This window comes from Gopherus evgoodei, chromosome 5 (assembly GCF_007399415.2).
Source record: "Gopherus evgoodei ecotype Sinaloan lineage chromosome 5, rGopEvg1_v1.p, whole genome shotgun sequence".
Lineage (NCBI taxonomy): Eukaryota > Metazoa > Chordata > Testudines > Testudinidae > Gopherus > Gopherus evgoodei.
In genome coordinates this window covers 62603784-62624117 of record NC_044326.1, presented here as the reverse complement: position 1 = coordinate 62624117, position 20334 = coordinate 62603784, and the positions used below count along the sequence as shown (strand labels likewise).

The 20334-nt window shown below is 42.7% G+C and overlaps 1 protein-coding gene across 1 annotated transcript in view; it reads right to left on the bottom strand.

Annotated features, from left to right (window-relative positions):
• LOC115652582 (EF-hand calcium-binding domain-containing protein 6-like) overlaps positions 1-20334 on the bottom strand; it is a 105732-nt gene that overhangs the window by 12785 nt on the left and 72613 nt on the right. The window lies entirely within an intron of this gene.

Sequence of the window (20334 nt, the reverse complement as noted above, 5' to 3'; positions counted from 1 at the left end):
CCCTCCAGAGTTCATAGGAATTATATTATTAGACAGGATGCAGCCTCAGGACTTTTCCACTGAGCATGGAAACCCTAGTACAATTAAGAGTTACATGAATTTTAAAGCTATTCAGCTGGCAAATATCTTAACAGCTACACAAATACCCACTCCAAATGCTTAGCAGCTAGAGCAGGTTGCTGTTGAATGGGAAATCTTGGTTTAAGTTGGACTGTGCATTCTATATTCCTATACATTTGTTACTTTAGTAATGGTCCCATATCTCCAGTTTTGTTTCTAATTTTCATGTATGATAACTTTATGATATCCCTTGGAGAGCTCTAGGTAAATTATGTCTACAGCTTTCCAGCACTAAATATTTTCTCTCTCACTCCCTCATTCATTCTATCAAATTAAAGTGACACAGGTCTCAGTTCAGCAAACATTTACATTAGAATTTATTTTCTTCATTTTATTTATGGACCAATCCCCTCAACTTCAGTTTGTGCTATTTTTCTCTGTATTCTGGCTGGCCATGAGTTCCCATACAGATGACTTGTGCCAGGAGCAACATATTACAAACTATAGCCCTGATCTTGCAAACACTTAACCCAGTGGTTTTCAACCTTTTTTTCATTTGCGGACCATTAAAACATTTCAAATGGACATCTGGACCCCTTTGGAAATCTTAGACATAGTCTGCAGACGCCCAGAGGTTCGTGGACCACAGGTTGAAAACTACTGACTTACACACATACTTAACTTTATGCACATGAGTTGCTTAATTTTATTCATGAGAATATTCGTAAGTGTTTATAAGATCAGGGGTTAGCAGGATGCACTGTAGCTGTGTCTTGATCAGAGAGTTTGTGGTAAAATGTGGACCACAACCTCCTACTTTTCCCCCTACCCCACAACACCATTTCAATGTGCAGAGGAGGTTCTGTAGAATGTCTGCTTTTATTATTATTTATATAGTACCATAGGTGCATATGGCATTTTACAGGCAAATAAAATGGGGCCTACATTTTGCTTTCATTTGCATGGCTATAAGTCCAGGCGTACACCACTGATTCCAGTGAAATTACTCCAGGATTAATACCTCTGCATCTCAAGCACATTTTGGCCCATTAGAAATGGCAGCTCTGTGTAGGCACACAGGGATTCCTGTGCGGGTAACTGAATCTATTGTCACCATCATAAAGACAGGATGGAAGAAACTCGCCTGCAATGTTCAGTCTGCAGTGAAACTAGGGAGAACCTAAGGACAAAACAGTGGGTTTCATAAGCCCAGTGAGGAGGCTAGACTATGCCTCTGAAATTGGGACAACTAGGACAGGTGGTCCTGGGCTGCCATCCAGAATACAGTTCATAGGTTTCTTGCAGAATTTTGATCAAGAAGGGGTCAGATCAGGATGAGCATCGGTTAATTATTGACTTCTTGAGGGCCCTTCCAGCCCTATGTTTCTATGATTCTATAAGGTGCTCTCCGGAGGTCGGTGGGGAAGTAGGTTTACAATAACGGGTTGTGTGTGTGTGTGTTACCTGTACCTGCCTTGGAGTTCTTCCACAGGTATATTTCACTTTCTAGTTAGGGATATTTTCTTTCTGTTTCTGCACATCTTTGTCTTTGTTAGGCTCACACACAGAATTTGTTACAGATTTCTCGTCAAAGAGACTAGGCAACCCTCTGCTGAAAGAAAAAACTGTTCATTTAGCCTGCCTCTTGCCATATCATCCACTGGTGGCTTAGAAGAAAGTTAACCCTAGTGCCCTGCCTGTCCCCTTGTCAGTGTGTCAAAATCCAGGAAAATGTCCAAAGAGGGGGAGCCAGAACAACTATTTCACAGTACTACCCGCCTATATGGCTTCATGCTATGTTGTTCTTAAAGGGGTAAATATAAGAAGTGTATTGGTGTATATTTCACAGTATGGTCTTCATGGATAATACAGTTGGCCAAATGTCACCCCTGATTTGCACTATGTATAAGCCTGGGAGAGTGCCTGCTACCCCTGCAGGGCACACACTAGGACAAAGTCCACATTCAGTGCACCTGGAAGGGGTAACTTGTGCTTTATACTTTCCAGGAGGTGTTGTGCATTTAGCCTCATGCAGCAACTGCTCTTAGCCAAGCACAAGGACTTCATGGGGGTTTGGCCCCTGTACTGGGATCAATAGGGCAGGGCACAATCTAACCCAGACTAGGTGCATTTTCAAAGTGAGGTGGAGGGTTTTAGCTATGCAAATCCCCTTGGCTTTAACAGGAGTTGCGTGACTAAAACTCACATACAAAAAGCTTTCAGAAAAATAAATCCCAAAGTGAAAAATGCTGAGAGTCAAGACAGAACCTCCACCAGTGACTGGCAACCCGTCCTGACTTTCTAACTGTGCAGTGTCATCTTCACAGAGTGCATTTCTCAAAATGTGTGTCATTTACCACATAGCAGGCAGTAAAATAGATGTTAAAAACATCAAGATTTTCAAGACAGTTTAGAACACAGAGATATAGGCAACCTACATGGTGAGCACAGCTACACCAGCAGGGTTAAAGGAGAGACAGTCCAAATTAATCCAAGACCTGCAAATCTTGACCTACGTAAACCCTACATGCATTAGATAAAGAGGCCAGAAAGAAAGGTGCCCCCTAATGAGTTTTTTTTGCGCTTGGGTGAGCGAAAGGGCTGCTTCAGGAGGCTAATAACTGAAAACCTTCCAGGCTTTTGTCCGGAGAAATGGCAGGCACTTTCCATCCCTTTGAAAAAAATAAGGCCTTTCGGAGTCTTCACGAGAGATGTGGATTTTAGGGGCGACCTTAGGTCATACAGAACTAATCAAGCGAAAACAATAAGAAAATTAGCCTGACAGTCAGCAAGTATCTGAGGACTTTATCAAAAAGAATTAGGAATGGACAAATTCACTGGGAGCAAAGGATCAAATCTGCAAGGTGGCATTGTGTGGTGGGATTAAATTACTTATTCATTGTTAATTTATTTATGTATGTATGTGCAAATGACCTAGCTGCTGCAGGTGCTGAGGAGTTTCTGAAAAGGCCCAGTTTTAGAGCCAAGGCTAGAATATTGGTCCATTTAACTCATTCTTTTCCTTAAGGCGATCAAACAGTGACTTTTATCTAGGAGATAGAGAAGGAAAAACCATATGTGTACTTGGAATGATGCGGCATCTGAGAAGCACTAAGTACCCAAGTATTTCAGTCTCAATCAAGAAAGCTGGGGGAGGCTCCGTGCAGTTTAATGTCCAGCAAATTAGCAAATGAATGCTTATGTCAATATGTGAAAAATCCCTAGTTGATTTAAACCGATAAAAAGCCTCTTCGGAAATAACAGAAAATGTAGGCTTTTTCTTTTTTCAAGAGAGAGAAACAGTACTTAGTAAGTTTTACTGAAACTTACAATAGTTGCAGGAAACAACAGTTGTTTACATGGATGCTTATATATACACATGAAATATTTCTAGTGCTGCCATTAGAAGAAATATAAGAAGCCTTTGCCAGCCACTCTTCAGATAATATGTTTGCTATTCGGAAGAAAACAGCTACAATCTGTAAAGCTACAGAGCCAGCTCAGATGCCATCCTTGCTACCACTCTCTTAAAGGCACAGGAGGTCTAAAGACTTGAAGCAGGTCAGTCTTTATATTCCACCCTGCCTCCTGTAAGATGAAATCTGAAGATGTGATAGATAGGGATCTTATTTTTCTCCAACTTTAGACAAGTAATAATAAAGGGTGAAAATTGTCATCTCATGTTGCTGTTGACCCAGAAGAGCAAAGTCACAGTGGGGATTCTGTGTAGGACATGACCCTTGGGAAAAAAGGAACACAAGAACTCAGCATGGGGCTTGAAGGCAAGAAGTTACACATATTGAAAACGATAGCATCACATCAGTTAATGCCCTGTGATGGGAAGTACTGCTGGTTTTGTGTCCTTCTGTAGATAAATATTTGGAGTTTGAATGTATCTGGTAAGTAAATCTCTTAATTAAATCCCCCAAGAGTTGAAGGTACTAATAAGAGATGGCTCATCACAACAAATGTCAATAGCTGGTGTCAGAGTTTGTAAAACTGCACTGCCCAACGAAAACTGAAATCTCACCTGAGTTTAAGTAGAGATGCAGCCTTATAAAGAGCACCGAGGCATACAACACATTTGCCTGCTTCTCTCAAAATATTTCCCATGTTTTGGTCATTCTCAAAGCTTTCATCCTCATCCCAAAATAAATGTCTCTATGTCAAACTAAGAGGAATAGATGGTAATGAGGCCACTAACCAGTGTGATATTTTCCCATACTATTAAATATTAAATTTAAGGCTCATGGCCAAAATTTTCAGAACTCACCTGAAAACCTTGGGCACCTAAGAGCCTTGCTTATCACTAAAATATTAACTCAACATTTTATTTGAGGGATTGAATTAAATCAGTAAAAATGTCAATAGTCATATTGCTATTTGTCTTCTGAAACCCTTGAAATCTGTCAAGGAGCCTTCTGAGATGTGACACTATTATATCCACTGTCAGAGTACCATGCACTAAATGGTGCATTGCACAACCTGTTGAGCTTGAGCCAGATTTTCTGTAATATGCTTTGATGTGATATTGTGTATAGCAGGATAACTACTTCTCATTCATCAAATGTATTCTGTTAGAGCCAAATCCTAGCCCTTATTTAACAGCCTTTTGTTACCAAAACTTCCACACATTCAACATACAGACTACAGGATTTAGCCATTAATGAACATTAACAACACTCTGCATTGCATCCTAGGAAACTGTCTTGATGTTACAACACAAAATCCTACTGAAATCAATAGGACTTTGGGGGCCAACTTTTCAAACACGGGTGCCTGTGCTGCACCTCCAAGAAAAGGGCCACACCTACTGCATGTGCAAAAATTCACATTTCTGCATGGAAAATGGCTGCTGCATGAGCCACAGATGCACATGAATGTTTGTGTGTATAACTTTGGCCTCCATGAGACTTGTAATCATTATTACAGGTCACTAATAATAGGTGAAGTTTATTAACCAGCATTATGAAACGGAGCTATAATACCTACACAGTAGACATTTTTCAAAGGCAAACAAACTCTGCCATGCAGTTATTTAGAAGGGTCTATTATATAAAAAGGATTCTCAAGTTCAACCCCAAGCTGCCCTATAGGCTTTAATTCAAACTGCTAGCAAGTTAAACACCAAGTTGCTGAGTCTTAATTGCTATTTTAACCCAAGTCAGCTAATACAGGTAGCTAACTCACGTTAAGAGCATATCTCTTTTCTGCAGTTTAGACATACCCTAAATTTGCAAAGCTCTGCATAAAAGTGGATTAATCACAGAAGCAAAATCAGATTCTTAGAGTAGAAGCCTTATCCAGCAAAAGTCAATTTTGAAATCTAACCTCATTTTCTGTTTCTACATGTCATTTATCCGCAAGTAGTAAATATAAACACAGGGTGAGCTGAGATATTAACTCTGCCAACATCATGAGCATGTTTTGGCTAATGGATAGTGCAATGAAATTATGGGCTTGAATTCTCAACACAGGACAAGAAGAAGATGGGGTTCAAAGGCAGATTTATGCCATCTTTGCAGCTCTCCAATACTGGAGTCAGCCCCTGGAACAGCATGGAACAAAGGAGTCCCCAGACTTCAGTAGAGTTTTGCCCATTTACAGTAGCAACAGTTTGGCCTAAACAGTTCAATAGATGCTTTTCCAGCAACTGCAGATACTGAAGGCCCAGTCATAAAGAGGTTTTGTAAAATAGTGCTCATGTTCCAGAAATATGCTGATGTCAATGAAGTTGGAAATTCTGGGGTATAAATTTACCAAAGGCATTCCCCCACCTTTAGCTACTCTTGGCAAGTGTAAACACCAGCACCTATTCACACACACTCAGGAGGCTGACATCTGCCCAATACAAGCTTTAGGAGTTCACCTGCACAACCCACTAGTTTCAGTATGTTTTGCTGGTGACATTCTAATGCATGTGTGGGCTGGTCTTCACTACTGGGAAGATCGATGCTGCTGCAATCGATGCAGTGGGTGCTGATTTAGCAGGACTAGGGCATGGCTACACTGGAGAGTTGCAGCGCTGGTGATGGGGTTACAGCACTGCAACTTACTCTGTGTCCACACTTGCAAGGCACAGCCAGCGCTGCAACTCCCTGGCTCCAGCGCTGGCTGTACACCTGGTCTGCTTGAGGTGTAACGATTACAGCGCTGGTGATGCAGTGCTGCTTGTCAAGTGTGGCCACTAAAAGCGCTTTTATTGGCCTCCAGGGTATTAGGAGGTATCCCAGAATACCTTTTCAGCCAGTCTGCTCATCATTTCGCACTCTACTGCCCTGAGCTCAGGTGACCCGCCCTTTAAATGCCCCGGGAATTTAAAAAAATCCCCTTCCTGTTTGCGCGGCCAGGTGTGGAGTGCAATCAATCCATCAATCAGTAACCATGCCTCCACACGCCAAACGAGCTCCAGCATGGAGCACTGGTGAGTTGATGGACCTCATCAGTGTTTTTGGTGAGGAAGCTGTGCAGTCACAGCTGCGCTCCAGCCGTAGGAATTATGATACCTATGGGCAGATATCAAAGTCCATGATGGAAAGGAGCCATGAGCAGGACGCGGTGCAATGCAGGGTTAAAATAAAGGAGCTGCGGAGTGCCTATTGCAAAGCCCATGAGGGAAACCGCCGCTCAGGTGCTGCCCCCACGACCTGCTGTTTTTACAAGGAGCTGGACACGATACTTGGGGGTGACCCCACTGCCAATCCAACGACCACGATGGACGCTTCAGAGCATGGAGAGGAGAGGGAGGTGGAGGGGGGGGGAAGAAACCGAGAGTGAGTGTACTGGAGGGGAGACACCCCAGAGTCCCAGGAGGCATGCAGCCAGGAGCTCTTCTCAAGCCAGGAGGAAGATAGCCAGTCGCAGCAGCTGGAACTTGTTGGTGAAGAAGAAGCAGAGGAGCGGGTTCCCGGTAAGCAGCTTTTATTTTCAAGATGGAAATGTTTCGGGAAAGGAGGGGAGGTTATGGCTGCATGCATGCATGCCTAGATGTGGAATAGCCCATTGATGTGGTGTATCACGTCTCGGTAATTGGCATCTGTAATCTCTTTAAAAGTTTCTGCCAGAGCGTGGGCAATGCACTTGCGCAAGTTTATAGAGAGAGCCACTGTGGTCCTTGTCCTAGTCAGGCTAATGTGTCCACGCCACTGTGCCACGAGGGGTGGGGGGGGACCATTGCTGCACACAGGCAAGCTGCATAGGGACCAGGGAGGAATCCGCATTGCTGTAGAAGACCCTCCCACTCTTCCCAGGTAACCCGCAGCAGCGAGATATCTTGCAGGATTATCTCCTGTGTAAAATGTAGGGATAGTGTTCAGAGCAGTTCCCCCCACGCTGCTCTCTGCCTTCCCCAATGCACAGAAACCCCAGTGCAGCCCTGACCCAAGCAGTTCCCCTTCCCAGGTGAGCCGCGTAAGTGATATCTCTTGCAGGATTAGCTCCTATGTAAAATGTAGGGATAGTGTTCAGTGCAGTTCCCACCACGCTGCTCTCTGTCTTCCCCAATGCACAGAAACTCCAGCGCAGCCCTGACCCAAGCAGTTCCCCTTCCCAGGTGAGCTGCAGTAATGAGAGCACTCATTTCCCATTACTCACCATGTCTTCGCTGCTGTGGCCTCTCTGTGCTGTGCTTGCTATGTGTAAAGTATGCTACAATGAGACTAAAAACTCCTTCATTGTGATTATACACAATGCAGCCTCTGTAATAAATGTTTCCATTTTTGTTTTTATTTTAATGAGTGTCCTTGACTAGTACTAGTAACATACCGGCCCTATCACAGACTGCTGAAAAGCTACAAAACCTGAGGAGGAAACCAAGAAAAAGCAAAGAAGATTTGGTGAAAGCAGTTACGAATCAGTCTGCCAGAGAGAGCAAGAGGCTTCAGGACTGGAGAGAAAAGATTCAGCAGTGGAGGGAAATACAAAGCAGGAGAACGGAATTGGGTAAGAAGAAAAGCCCAAAGCAGCTGATAAGCCTCCTGGTGCGCCAAACGGACTGTATGTAGTCACTGGTAGCCATGCAGGCAGAGCACTACCGTGCTGACCGCCCCTCTGTCCCAAAGCTCTCTCCCTTGTGCCTCAATGTCAGCTCAAAAACCCCTTCTCCAGCTTCCAGGTTCTTACCACCACCAGCTGCCCCCAACACCTGTACGTTCACCTACCAGCCCTGAGAACTACGACCCTTACCCTATGCACTCAACCCTCAACATCATGCAGCATTTTCATCCTGAAGTGCAGCAGTCATTGCACAGCACTTCAGGCAGGACATATTCAAACCTCTGACTGTACAGTTCACCATCCTGCCCCCCTGCCCTTTTACTTACTTTCTTTTCAATAAATGATTTCTTTGCTTTTAAAACCGTTTTTATTATTGCAGAAAGTGTGATACCGTACCCCAAGGAAAAAACAGGCACTGCAAATCATTGTAACCACTGCACTTCACTCCCGTGCAAGGCACCAAACATTACTGTTCGCTTTCAGTCTCAAATTGCTCCCTTAAGGCATCCCTAATCCTTGTAGCCCTGTGCTGGGCCTCTCTAGTAGCCCTGCTCTCTGGCTGTGCAAATTCAGCATCCAGGCGTTGAACCTCGGAGGTCCATTCCCGACTGAATGTTTCACCCTTCCCTTCACAAATATTATGGAGGGTACTGCACGCGGATATAACCGCAGAGATGCCGCTTTCCCCCAAGTCTAGCTTCCCATAAAGAGATCTCCAGCGTCCCTTTAAATGCCTGAAAGCACACTCCACAGTCATTCTGCATCGGCTCAGCCTGTAGTTGAACCGGTCCTTGCTCCTGTCAAGCTTCCCTATATACGGTTTCATGAGCCAAGGCATTAACGGGTAAGCGGGGTCTCCAAGGATCACAATGGGCATTTCGACATCCCCTACTGTGATCTTCCGGTCTGGGAAAAAAGTCCCAGCCTGCAGCTTCCTGAACAGGGCACTGTTCCGAAAAATGCGTGCATCATGCACCTTTCCAGGCCAGCCTGTTTAAATGTCAATGAAATGCCCACAGTGATCCACAAGCACCTGGAGAACCATAGAGAAATACCCCTTCCGACTAATGTACTCAGATGCCAGCTGGGATGGTGCCAGAACAGGAATATGCGTCCCATCTATCGCCCCTCCACAGTTAGGGAAACCCATTTGTGCAAAGCCATCCACAATGTCCTGCACGTTCCCCAGAGTCACGGTTCTTCTTAGCAGGATGCGATTAATGGCCGTGCAAACTTGCATCAACATGATTCCAACGGTCGACTTTCCCACTCCAAACTGGTTCATGACCGATCGGTAGCTGTCTGTAGTTGCCAGCTTCCAGACTGCAATAGCCACCCGCTTCTCCACCGACAGGGAAGCTCTCAATCTCGTGTCCTTGCGCCACAGGGTGCGGGCGAGCTCCTCACACAGTCCCATGAAAGTGGCTTTTCTCATCCAAAAGTTCTGCAGCCACTGCTCGTCATCCCAGACTTGCAGGATGATGTGATCCCACCACTCAGTGCTTGTTTCCCGAGCCCAAAGGTGGCATTCCACAGTGCTGAGCATGTCCGTTACTGCTACAAGCAATTTAGTGTCACATGCATCAGGCGACTCGATATCATCATTGGAATCCTCACTGTCACTTTGGAGCTGAAGGAATAGCTCAACTGCCAAACGTGATGTGCTGGCGACATTCATCAGCAAAGTCCTCAGCAGCTCGGGCTCCATTTCCCACATAAACTGTGCTGCACAGAGACTCACAATGGCGCCAAACTGCTGGGATGTGAAGCGATGCACCACGGGGCGTTGGGACAGGAAGCGGAACGACCCGCACCCTTCCGTCCCCTTCCCACAACCCACAGCGCCAAAATGGGACGAGGTGCTCTGTGGGATAGCTGCCCACAATGCACCACTCCCAACAGCGCTGCAAATGTGGCCACACTGCAGCGCTATCCCTACACAGCTGTACGAACACAGCTGTAACTCCCAGCGCTGCACACCTCCAAGTGTAGCCATACCCCTAGTGAAGACTCGCTAACTCAACATCAGAGCACTCTCTGGTGGACCTCGGTACTCCAGCTCCCCTAGAAGAATAAGGGAAGTTGATTGGAGAGCATCTCCCATTGAGACAGCATAGTAAGACATTGTGGTAAGATAACTAAGCTACATCAACTCTAGCTACGTTATTCACATAGCTGGAGTAGCGTAACTTAGGTCAACTTATCCTGGGGTCTTTGTGCTGCAACTGGAGAGCACTCTGCCATTGATTTAGTGGGCCTTCACTAGACCCACTAAATTAACACCCGCGGCATCGACTGCAGCAGCGTCGATCTCCCCAATAGTGAAGACAAGCTCTAAGATTGGGCTCAAAATAGGTGCCCTGTATGATTCATTACTATTAAACTATGAATATCCTAGAACTTAATTTTTTGTTTCAATTCTTAATGATCTGTTTCTAGGGCAAGCAGTGTTGCCCAGGGGATAGGACACTGCCTTTAATTCAGGAGACCTGGACTTGAGCCATTGACTTCTGCGTGACCTTTTCTCTGCTTCAGCTTTCATATCTGTGAATGGGGATAATGATATTTACCTCCTTTGTAGAACAATTTGAGATCTATTGATGATAAATGCTAGATAAAAGCTAAGTATTATTTATTTATAATTATTATTTTACATTTTCTATAGGAACAGCATTTGGAAATATAGTGATTGGTTTAATTCTGGCCTCACAGTGCTTGAAACAAGCCAGAACTCCACAGCCCAGGCCATCAAAATTTAACAACACTGCACTTTTCTATAACATGAAAGGGAAAAGACAGTACCAGAGGTGATCTGATCCTGGATTTGATATTAACTCACAAGGAAGTGGAACTAGAAGTTATGGGATATTTGGGAATGTAGTCCTTGAAGTGAAATTAATTAATCATTGGCTGGTGAATTAATAAAGTCTACACCTTAACTTGTGGCCACTTGTTCCTTGTGATGTATGTGAAAACTGCAAGAGTTGGGCTGAGTGCTGAAAAAACACTTACACACATGCTTAACTGTGCACATGAATATCATATTGACTTCAATGGTACTATGCACATATGTAAAGTTAAAGCACAGGCTTACGTGTCTGCAGAATTGAGTCCTTAATCTGTAGAAACCAGAAGACTGTAATAACTAGATCACAAATATCTGGATTCTGAGTTCTGATGGGACTGGAAGAAGACTCAGTTTGCTTATACAGTTTAAGTTAACTGAATTTTGGATAGGGAGAAAGGTTAAGTAGTGGGTTCTCATACTAAGACACTACCATTTTGTAAGACAAACATTAACATAAGGAAAATAAAAAAGGAGGGTAAATGGGCAAAAGTACTAGCTGTAAGAAGACTGACAGGCATTTCAAAAGGATATAATACTAAGAGCCCGAAGCATAGTGAGCTCCCAAGGAAAACTATGGGTAACAAAAGTTAGCAAGGAACTGAAACGGAAAACAGAATTATACAGGAAATGAAAAAAGGTGATGCTGAAAGAAGTAAATAAATCATAGCATACAAGTGATAGAGTAACTGAGACAAACAAGCCTAGGCAATTATGTTATCTTAAAGGAGTTAAAACAAAATAAGGTTCCTCCAAACAAATCCAGAGAAAAAGAAATGTAAGGAAAGAATCAGGAGTACTATTTAGTAAGAAAGAAGAACAAACAATAAAAATCACTAAAATAGTATAGATACTAACTCGGTTACTCAGTTTTCAACAAAAAGGCTAAAGGTAAAGGGGACACAACGCAAAGGACCGTGGGTGAGGTTCAAGAACACAGGGTTGTTACCAAAGAGATGATGGAAGAATACCTCACAAAACTAAAGAGTTATTCCACATATCAATAAGTAAATAACCAAAACTACCCTCCTACATTTGGAGAATGTTCAGATTGCATGACTAGGCACTCAAAGAGCCAGGTAGTGACAACGTTCAGATTGCATGTACAAAACTAACTCATACCTTCGTTTTAATTTAAGTCTTTAATTTAACAATTAAAACCTATTTTTAAAATAATATATTATACATTTTTCTACAACCGTAGCTACATCCGTAGCTACATAGGTATTACTCAGTGGAATATGAATATTCCATAACGGTGATCAAAAAGGACACAGCAGTCTCAACTAACAGTAATTGTCATCTTGATAGAATGTCTTCTGGTGCAAACATAAGAACATAGCATCTCGTGACCACATATGAGTTTTCAAACACTACAATATCATACACCTTTAGATACAGGGCAGGGGGTTGATATATTTAACATTTTCATGGTCAGAATGGTCCAATATACCTTTTTTGACTTTGCTATTTTGGGTCAGACTTCGGATGCTTTGTGCCACTCTGCCAGTAGAAAGTGGCACTGAACCGACCCCACCTCCTCCCAACTGCTGGGGTCTGGGCGTGTGACAGAGTGCTAGGAGTGAGTCAGTGAGCCTGCAGTCTGATCACTTCAATGCTGATCAGGGCTTCAGGAGAAGCTGATTGGGGGTAATTATCTTATCAGGCTGGTGTTCTGGGTGGGGGTAAAAACTAACCCATTAGCCCAGGGCTGATAAAAGAGGCACAGGAAGGAAGGAAATAGGTGCAATCTGAATTGTCACTACCTGGCTCTTTGAGTGCTTAATCATACAAGCTGAACATTCTTCAAATGGAGGAGGATTGTTTTGGTTATTTACCTGGGGTTCAGGTCTGGGCCTGTCTCTACTAATAAGGGGGCTAGCTGAGCCTTGTCATATAGAGGCCTCAGAGTAGGGAAACTCTATTCCCCTTCTGAGAAGGCTTAAAGCTCAGCAAATATTGTAAACAGGGGAGAGCTTGGAGGCCTGTGGTGATATTGGTGGAAGGAAATTTAAATAAACTTTCACTGAGGGTACACCAGGTGGTGTCTGGGAGGTTCCAGAAAGGAAGAGGATGGGGGTGGAGTCCTGACCCTGTTACAGGGTATAGATGGGAAAAGAGGATTTGGACAGTTTGTGCAGTGTAAGGCAACCTTCAGCACAGGACCCATACAGAGGAGCACAAGGGGCACCTTTGCACTACCACCCTTCAGCTGTGCCAAGTACTCCTCAAGTTGCATCTGAGGATCTACCTCTCTGGAAGATAAAATACATACCTTAGAAGAAATATAATAACTTAGTCAGTAGCCATGTACTGTATGTTTTGTTTTTAATCCAGAAACACATTAGGTTCATTTTAGGGAAAGAAGCAGTGAATCAGAAAGCTAAGACACATGCACAGTACAGGCTTCCTTTGATGGAGTTTCCTAGCTTTTTTTAAGGAAAGACAGGAAAAAGAAATTCCATAAAAAGGAACCATTTGGCTGGACAACACCAGAACCTAAAAACCTGAAAAGGTCTGCAGGAGGAAGATTATTCTACAAGAATCTATTAACCTCTGAAGTCAATGTGTGTTTGTTTAAAGAATACTCTAGCACAGTCTAAAAGGCACATCAAGGAAATAATTTTTGGAAGGAAGGGCTTATTTGCAGACTTTTAACAAAGAGTAATAAGCTAAAAGTAAAATATGAAAATGTTCACACTATTCAATAGGAAGATTTGCTTATCACAGTGTATGCATTAGAATAGACTAGGGTGTAAATGGAGATAACTGACTGTCTCACTGGCTATTGAGATATTGTTGCTGAAGCTACTCAAGCCAGATTACATTAGACGGAGTGGGAATGTGCAATTAAATGTCCTGCACAATTCAGAAAATCACACTACATGACCCAAGAGGCCTTTTCTAGCCCTATCATCTGTGATTTTATGATCGCTGGAAGTCATTTTTACATAATACAAGAAGCTAGAGATCACACAGATGGATCTTAGTCACTTTCTCAGACTCAAAAAACTAGAGCGAGATAACAACATAGCAGAAATCAGGTATCACATGCATTCTAGTGACACAGAATGTTCTTTTCTTCTCTATGAAACACTGAAAGCCTTGCTAGTGATTCAACATCAAGTTAACAAAACAGCATGAAATGAAGATAAATAAATGAAAATATATTTATTAAAAAGATCTAAACTATCCTCTGATGTTTTGAAACCAGAAAGTGAAAGTGATTAATTTAATGTTCCAAGCCAAGTGGAATTAAAAAAATTAACAGTGTCACTGGTGAAAATTAAATTTGATTTTAAAAATAATTGTCCAGTTGTAATAATCTAAGCGTTATCAGTGCCAAGCTAATTAATTGATTTTTAACAACTAGGGACAACTCCTCTTCCAAGTTACAAGGGTACCACTGTCAGTGGCTTTGATGGGAGTTGTCCCCATGTAACTTAGAGCAGTTTTCGGCCAATAATATTTATATTTGTCATGTATTAACAGCTAAGGGAGTTAGTCACTTGCCTGATGATACTGAAGGAGTTAAGGCACAGGAGGCTAGAAGGGGGCATTGTCTTTCTGTGCAGCCTTCCTGCTGTGCCATACTTGTCTTTATACTTGTTTTCTTCAAGCACAGCCAGAAAACACAATAATGTTAACAATGTCCCTTTAATTTTTTCGCACCAATTCATAAGCACCCTTTATTTGCTGACACTGGTTAACAGGATGTGGATAGGATCACCATGCTCTTAGATAGGGGTTAGTGACCAGCCAAATTTCTATACCATGAGAGGGGATTTTTCTTTACCGGGATTATCCATACTTGCTTTAGACTCTAGTTAGGTTGGTCTATGTTGAGGTAGCTGAGAATGAGGGGAAGCAGGTTGTGATTTATAGGATTATTAGTAGAGAAAGACCCAGACCTGAACCATGGGTAAATTATTAACACTCCAAAACTTTGCATAAACTCAAATCCAAAATCCTATTTTGATAATGGGCTGGATTAAAGCCAGAACATTTCAGAACATTGGGGTTGTTTGGCTCCAGACCAGAACTTAGTGGCTCAGGTTTATTTCTAGTTTCAGATAATAGAGGGGAAGAGGAAAGGTGTTTGGGGAAGATACACTGGAGAACAAGAGGTTCTGTTGTGTTTCTATTTCTATATCAGACTTGCCTGACACATTTCACCAACCATTCCTAGCGTACTCAGACACTAGCACCCATTGGCTCAGGAAAGCTAGCAGTGCAGGGCAATTTGGACAGCAGAACACTTGTGTCAGCCTGTATGAGTAGAGGTTATTGTGTAAAATAAGTTGTATTATTGGATAGAAGCAGGAAGTCATTGTTTTTATGTCCTGATCTTCATTTTTAACCTGTTCTCACATTAGTCCTTAGTACATGGCAATAGACATATGGGACCAGGTTCTCAGACATGCCTGAGCCACACTACGCACACCTGAGGAAAGGGGTTAGGAGCTGCTATTTCTCCCCTCCGATCCTCAGGGCAGCCAGAGCCAAAACCAGCCTCTAGCACAAGTGATAGCAGGCTTAGGGCTCATCTAATTTTCGCTAGCTGAAACAGGGTCATTCCACTGGCCCACCACATTCATTGGAGCCCCACTCCATCTGGTCATGATCCCTTCAACTCCCAGTTATCTCCCTACTCTGAGGGAGAGAGGTTTGGGGGAAGGGTAGATGGCATAGAGCCAGTGATGCCAGCTTAGTCCATGTAAGAAAATCTCCTGTGCAAGGGGAATATCCAGCTGCCCTTCCAGGGCAGCTTTCCAGCTGTTTTGCACTGCAAAATCTGGCTCATTATTTTTAACATCTGTGTCTTAGTTAAGATGAAGAGTTTTCAGTTAAATAAAAGATGGAAATTAAAAGTTAAGAGCTGAGTGCCCTGGACGGCTGGTGAGAAGGACTCTTGTTTAAAGTTATCCTTAGACACATGATAGCTGGAATCTAAACACTTGGTAATGTCAATGTCAAAAGATTTGGCAGAGGAGAAGGCTGCTGTTACAACTGCAGTACTTTTAATAGATCACCTTACTTAGAAACAGATCTGGCTGAACTACATATAATTTCTTTCACTGTTGAACAGACCATTAGCCCTCTCACAGAAAAGGTCCTCACAATGCTATTGTACTTCTCCAGAAACTCACCTCACAGATTAAGAACAGGTTGGAAAAGCTGTGCTGCTTCTGTTTGAATTCAAAAAAAGAGAAGAATTTCAAAAAAAGAGTTAAATAAAACTATTCTTACAAAGTTGTGACATCGATTTCCACTTTGCAAGGGAAGTATCAGTATGTTATTCATGTCTGAAAGAGCTTTATGCTTGTCAGACTCCAGAGCTGTGTGGATCCATTTATAACTCTGACCAGGGTTTATTCTACAACTGAGAGTGTTGATGATTCATAGATAATTATAAAAATGTAGTACCAAGATAACAGACTTGATTCTACCTTGCCAAACCACAACATTTACTAAAGGCCAAGTTAAACCACAATGTTTTAGTCATCTGGCTGTAGAGGAGATATTGCACCGCCTGCAGCGAAATGCCCAGAACTTCAGTCTTTCACAATATTTCTTCAAATTTACAAACTAGCTACATATCTTGTAACTTCAACATCATTGCTTCTCCTATTAAAACTATGCCTCTTTTCCTCTCGGGCAATAACCAGCAGAATTTGATTTCATGGATTGTGATATTTTTGTGTAGACAGAACTCTAGCCATACCTCCCCTTTGCTTCTGCTTTCATTCAGGCAAAAATAAGTGAATCTGAAATTGTTAACTTGGTCAAATCATCAGCAAAAAACTGCTCCTTGTGTGTTTCTGTTGCACCTTAAATAACTTTTACAGGGTCACTGCATAACATTTCCTTACTCTGCAAAAAGAAGTTCATTGCACGGTGTAAATAAAATGGAAAAACTGCCATTCAAATTTTTGCTTAATACATATTATCAGTTTTTGTTTGGGGGTCAAGGGGGAAAAGAGAGAGGATAAAGAGTAAGATTTGAATTTATTTACCCAAGAAATCTCTGCTCAAATGCATCATCTGGTTTTCTGTAAGGGTCCTACTTTTCTACCTAGTTTTACAGCTGGTGTGACTGAGGTCAAGTGATATGTCACTCTGTCAGATCACACAGTGAGTCAGGGGCTCTTCCCGGATTAGAACTATTCCACATGGCCTTCTGAAAAGATTTCTAAGAAATGTCAGAGCTGACTGTCTGCTGTTTAAAGCATATGTTTAAAAAGTCTTAGACATCTCAGTCAAAGGTATTGTAAATATAGGAACAAAGCTGGTAAATGCTTGACAGTGAAATTTTAATAATGGTGAACCAGACTCCAGTGCTAAAATAATTAAATGGATCAACACCAGCAATCCCATGGAATTGGGAGTTCTATTCTGGACCTATTTCAAGGCAGGAAAGGAAGTTTTGAAGGCATCAGTTGTTACTGAAATGGTCAAGGAAGCTATTAGTTCAGTGTAGCTTTGGCAAGGCCTGAGAGCCAAGTGCTGTCAAATTCACTTAAAATCAAAGTACTCTTACTTGTTGGAATCCCTGCCGGCAAGCTGACTTTGAATCCCTCTAATACAACAGAGGGGTGATGACTGAAATGGCCATTTTATTATGCACAGTACAGGAAAAAAAGGCCTCATCATCTTATTTCTCTATTAACATCAGAATATTAGAACCTCCCTGGCAGAACCTGCATATGTACACAAACCAGTTGTCCAAGACCAAACACTCTTTATAAGTGAAGTCCAAAGTTAACACACCCCTTTATATTCTCAGCTGTTTAGAAAGGGAGAAATGTCCCAGCTGTTTAAAAAGAACCTAGCAAAAGGCCATGTATCACTCCAGTCCCACATAAGTCCTATTTAAAGAGTATTAGTGGGATTTAGGTAGTATATGGACCTACTGTTAAGCTACACACAGGAATGAATTTGACCCAAAAAGAAAAAGCTCTTAGCTTAATTCTGTCACTCATCACAAAAACTTGCCAGACTAAGACAAAGTTGTTGCATGTGATTTTTAAGTCTTCCACACTGTGGGCCCAATCCTGAGCAAAGGGCTTCTGCTCTCATTTAACTTGTCTCTCTTTTGCCTTCTTCCATTCCACTCTTTATGCATGGAATGGCTTTCCTGAACTAATCTGTAAAGTTACTCCCATGTCCTACTTCAAATCCCTTTGCTGTGATGCCCCTTTTGCTGCTATATTGTATATAGAACACAGAGAGTGTGTGTGTGTGTATGCTGTATATGCTGCATATGTACACACATACACACAAATATAGATGCAAAGGGGGCCACCAGATCAATCCATCCATCCAGTTTTATGCATAGCTACCTTACCTAACAACAAATTGTTATTGCGGTTACCCTTGTCCTCCATCCCCTTTTCGTTACTATTCTTACACTCACTTGTAACATCATCTTAAATTGGATTATAAGCACTGGGGCAGGGCCTGTGTTTTACCAGGAGTTTGTGCAGTACCTAGCACAATGGGGCACAACTCTGGATGCTACCATAATACGAACATTTAATAATAAACGGAACCTCTCAGAATTAGGTGCTGAATCTGGAGGAAGGAAAGAATGAAAATGTAAACCTATTTTGGTGTGCTGTGCATACCTCACAATAGAGAAGGTCATGCACAAAAGAATCTTTAGGCATGTTACTGGGCCACTTGATCTATATTAGGGGTGGCCAACCTGACCCTGAGAAGGAGCCAGAATTTACCAATGTACATTTCCAAAGAGCCACAGTAATACATCAGCATCTTCCCTCTGCTCCCAGATCCTCCCCCTCCCTCTCAATCAGTTGTTTCGTGGCATGGAGGAGGCTCTGGGGGGAGCGATGGCATGGCAGGCCCAGGGGAGGGGGCAAGAAGGGGTGGAGTTGGGGCAGGACCTGTGGCAGACCCAAGGGTTGAGCAGTGAGCAACACTTGGCACATTGGAAAGTTGGTTCCTGTAGTTCCAGCCCCAGAGTCGGTGCCTATACAAGAAGCCACATAGTAACTTCTGAAGAGCCACATGTGGTTCCAGAACCACAGGTTGGTCACCCTTGATCTGTATTTACTGAAAACACAGTATGCTGAAGACTTCCAAAGACTGAAACCCAGGGTAGCTCAGCCAGAGTTGAGGCATGAACTATTTTATATGCACTTGCTCTATCAGAGTCAAAGCTAGTGGAATTTTCATCCACTGAGAGCCTGACCTCTTAAATATGGAGATTGATGGGTCCCTCTCTTAGGTAGGAACCTCTCCAATTATTTATATAACACTGCTTCATTAATGGAGCAGTGACAATGAAAAGGATGCTAAATCCTGTCACGTTTCAAAATCAAAAAGGAATGTTAAAATATTAGGAATGTCCTACAATGAACAGTATTTACTATTCCTGTAGGGTATTTCAAGGAGTTGTATCTAGATCTTTGGATGCTCTGCCCATTTGTAAGCTGGTACATCTGAATATATACGGTCCTTTTGTACTTGGCCAAATGCTCACCTCCCCTGTGCCAGGAGAAAGGACATAAAAATGAGCAGGTGGAGTCAGAAAGGACCAAAAAGCAATGGAAAGGGAAGCTCTATGCCCCATGAAGCCTCTGTCTGTATGAATTTGGTGAGCTTGTGCTGGATGTTAGGTTGGAAGGGGGGGGCTGAGCCAGGAAATGCCAGTCTGTGAATCTTACTCCCCTCCAAACCGAGCATAAATATTACCAGCAAAGCTTGTGGAAAATAATACTCCTCACAGCATTAAAGCACCAAACCATGCCTTCCATACTCACTATTTTAGATGGGGTTACAGCACAGACACCAGAAGGGAGCCATTGGTGGCATGGCTCCTGAATGATCACAATGTTGCCAGATCTCAGAAGGGATCAAGAAGTAGTATAATGAGGAGAGGCCCCAGGACTGGAGCTCGCTTTCCCCATGGATCCTTTGGCTGTGAAGAATTTGCCCCTTTTTGATTTCAAAGCCTTCTCCCTTGAGCCAGAGGTGTATGATTCACTTCATCTATGTTGTTAGATTAAACCATGAGCGATATGGTATGGTAGGAGAGAATCTACTTCCAATTGTATATGCAGCAAAGAATCCTGTGGCACCTTATAGACTAACAGACGTTTTGGAGCATGAGCTTTGGTGGGTGAATACCCATTTCGTCAGATGCATGTAGTGGAAATTTCCAGGGGCAGGTATATATATGCAAGCAAGTTAGAAATAATGAGGTTAGTTCAATCATGAAGAAGGAGGCCCTGTTCTAGCAGTTGAGGTGTGAAAACCAAGGGAGGAGAAACTATTTTTGTAGTTGGCAAGCCATTCACAGTCTTTGTTTAATCCTGAGCTGATGGTGTCAAATACTGTATATAATTTAATCCTGTGCTGATGGTGTCATAAATTGTTCACCCTTTATAACACTGATAGAGAGATATGCA